Here is a 3,790-nt window from a genome sequence, read left to right on the forward strand (position 1 = left end):
CGAACTTACTGGAAATGCGCAAAAAAACAAAAACAAAAAACAGACATAAACTAAGCGGTTTTCGACCAGGTTTCAGGTCCGTCACTCAAACACTGACACCTATAGGGACAGTTCAGAGTAGCCATTTCGCCTGACAGGCACGTGGAGCCAGACTCCTCACAGAAACAGCCCCAGGCAGCTGATGTGGCTTCTATGAATGAATTAACAATAACAATAATAATAATAATATTGTGCTTGACTGGAAATGGTTGCTTGGGAACTTTTATTTGGCATGGAGTTCATTCAGTCACCTGCCCGAACTGCTGCTGAGACAAAACAATCACTTCATTTCCCTGCAGAGGATTATGTGTGCAGGCAGAAATCCACCGGACTTTATATATGACTCCAACCGGTAGCTCCTGTTTGACCTTTTTTTTTTTTTCCTTTTTTTTTTCCCCCAACTCCGCACATGAAGTCTGACTCAGGACGCTGCACCTGTTTGTTGTAAGACGGGGACGTCTGCAAGGAGTGGCGTTTAATGAAAAAAGCAGCGTCGCCTTTTTAATAAACGCTCCGCGTGTGACGGGAACCAAACACTCGAGCAGCCTTCTTTACAATCATTTAAGTGGGTGTGTTTGCAAAAAAAAAAAAAAAACATACCGTGGCAGCCTCTGTGCCGTTAAAGCCTGGTGGCTCCCCGAAGAGCAGCCGCTGGACTCGACCGCTCAAGGGATTGGTGCCATGAAGGGGGGGGATCCTTCAACTTTTGGACAATCCTTGGAAAAGAGACAAACATTGAAACTGTGACGTAAAGGCAGCTCGTACAAAGGCTGTCTTAACTCAATACTGCTTTAGATTTTAAATAATTATTCCTAATGGTCTGGTTACTTCACGTCTTTGTTCAAACCACTCAATCATCAACTGTTTTTTGATAAAACTAACATGTAAAAGTAAGAATCGCAATTTAGGAGCTGGAGCTTTTTACACAATGCTGGATTTGCTCCGGTTGCTTCAGAAAAACACAATTCAAAGCCTTTATTTTCCTCGAGTATGAGAAGCTGTCTTTATTGTGGTGTGTGTGTGTGTGTGGGGGGGGGTTGTTCTCTGGAACAGGATGTAGCTGTGCAAACGCCTAAAAGCTTCTTTTACTTGTGTTTGCACAAGAGTTGAAGCAGCAAAAAGCCACATATCCTTTACAGTAAGCCTCAGGTCCGCAGTGCGCCCATGGCAGGGACTTTACCCCGTCTGTCTGTCTGTCTGTCTGTCAGACTCAAGAGCGTAGAAGGAAAACATAATGGCAAACCTCGCAGCAGGATGTGCTCCACCATAAGGCAAACACCAATAGGCGCGACATCTTACTAATCTGTATCCAGCTGAATGGGCCAACTTGGCAAGCATCACACCAGAATGCAAAACCATGCAAATAAGATGCAAAACGGGTGGGGTCCGCAGTGATGGAAAATTCCTTTTTGGCCCAGAAACGCTCTTTTCGGAATAGAGCGTAAGAACAGTAAATAATGGCTCATGTTACTCATTTAGCCGTAGTGATCCAGTGGGAACTAGTTTTATTTAATTATCCTCTTGGAGTCAAGTCATCTGGTAACATTATCTAATCTAAACATTGACACTGAATTTGTTTTTACTCTTCTGTTGCATTTGTCTGACGTCTAAAATTACCTGATAGGTAAATGTTTTCTATCAAAAGGAAGAAAAAAATTAAAAGAAAATGGCAGTTTTCTTCTCAGACAACCACTGAAAATACACATTTAGAACCCAAAATGAACAATTTATATGAAGGATTTTTGGGAGAAGTGAAAAAAAAAAAATGAACCAAATAAAAACGTCAAATTAGGGAAAGCTCGGCAGCCAGTGCTGACTAGCCACGAAGTTAAATTAAACTCCTTCATGCTGCTGTTAACTACAGTGTGGTTGTGTTGTGTTGCTTTGAGGATATAAAAGACAACCTTAACCAGATGCAAACATGTCCTACACTGATAAAAAACACAACCGGAGGCATATATTAATGCAATGAGTTGTTGGATAAGTGCCTTTACAGGTTCACGACTTTGCACCAAAATACAAGATTGTGAGTGTTGACGCCAAGGGAAATTCATTTCGACGCCAACACAACGCTAATATAATTTACAGTCCCATCGTCGCAGTTATAAATCCCCGTTTCTAAAAGTTCTGTGCACATTCAGTCTTGCTGTTCTTCAAAATACCCCGGTAAGAATCTCGTCTTGTCGCGAACGTTGAGTCTCGTGTGCTGATCTGGCCCACATCTCTTCCTGTTAGTGAAGGGCCCAAGTCAGCTTTGGATTAGCGCTACGATGCTAAAGCTGAGATCCGTTTGGGCCGGCGAGCGATTCTCCACAAGTGGAACGTGTGTTATACGAGGTCAGGTGTGAAACCAACGAAAACGCGCCGCTACTGTCAGGCTAACGCTAGCTCCTCTCTCGCGTCTCATTGTTGGCCGTCGTCCACGGGCCCAGCTCAGTCCTGATCGGGTCGACTCAGCACGGGTTCAGTCTTCCTGTTGGGTCGTCCAAGCCGAGCCGAAGATCCGACCTCAGCAGCCTGCTGGCCACTGATTGGCCAGAGAGCGACGCCAATCGGGGGAGAGTCTCCATTTTTACAACCTCACAACCGCAGCATTCGTTTTATTTACTTTTTCAAAAAAACAATATATATATATATATACACATTAAAATGGAAACATGAATCAACACAGTGGTACTATGAGGAAGTGAAGACGCTTCCATGCTGGTTGGCTGACAGATCTGAGAGATATGGACTCGTTTCACGGGCCCAGACCGGCGGAGGGAAGGCGGCCCTGACTCGGCCTCAGCGTTTTTGTAAACCGTGGCAGAGAACGGTGAGCGTTCCATGACTTTATTTCACTTATTAGGAAGTTTTGGGCGGCCTGCCCACATCGAGGCGTCGCTTCGTTAAAAGGAAAACTACCGAGACCGAGTCGAACCGAGTCGAGTGAGTCGAGCCAAGACTGGACAAATGGAAAAACGGCTACTGTGTCTGCAGACGAGCCTGTCAGAGGTTTCTCCAATAGTCTGAATAAAACAATCTCATCGTATCACATCTGTGTGAGGCGCTGCTTTGCTGCTACCAAGGAAAAATGCACATGTTGAAGGCATGACAGCAAGGCTTTAAGCTTCACTGATAAACAGTTTTCCAGAAAACAATGATTTCATGTTGGGTCACCTGTAATCTTCTGGTTCAGTGCATTGGACACACAGTGGATTTGGTCTCCAGACGGGGAAACTGTACGACAGAAGAAGCCCCGAAAGCCTCGACCAGGAGGCAATGATCAGTCTGTGCTTGCATATCTTAAAACCTGCAGCACAGGTTCCCCCCCCCCACATCCAATCAAGTCATAAAAGTGAAAGTGGAAAGCCAAACCAACTCTTTAAATTCACGTAACAACGCCGAAGCGGCCTCGCTCTGCGGTGTCGAACGGTCTCATTTCATCCCCCGCCGCGTGTCAAAACACCAACAGTGAGTCAGGGCTGACGGCGTGTCCCGAGTTCAACTCGTCAGACTGAACGTACCACAACAAGGACAGAGAAGTGGATGATCCGGACTCTGGTTTCCTAATTAAAAACTAACGTTCTGGGTAAGACGTTGCTGTGCAGGAGCCACCTAACGGAGTCAGAGTCAGAAAGAGGCAGCCATGTTTTTATTGTCCCACGGGCAGGTCAAAGGTTAGGGTCAGCCACGGTTGGGAACTTTGCTGGGAGGCTTCTCCGACGAGCAGGTGCTTGTCCCCCCCATCACCTGAAAGTCGTGCCCCCCC

Source organism: Kryptolebias marmoratus, linkage group LG19 (genome assembly GCF_001649575.2).
Source record: "Kryptolebias marmoratus isolate JLee-2015 linkage group LG19, ASM164957v2, whole genome shotgun sequence".
In the NCBI taxonomy this organism is placed as follows: domain Eukaryota; kingdom Metazoa; phylum Chordata; class Actinopteri; order Cyprinodontiformes; family Rivulidae; genus Kryptolebias; species Kryptolebias marmoratus.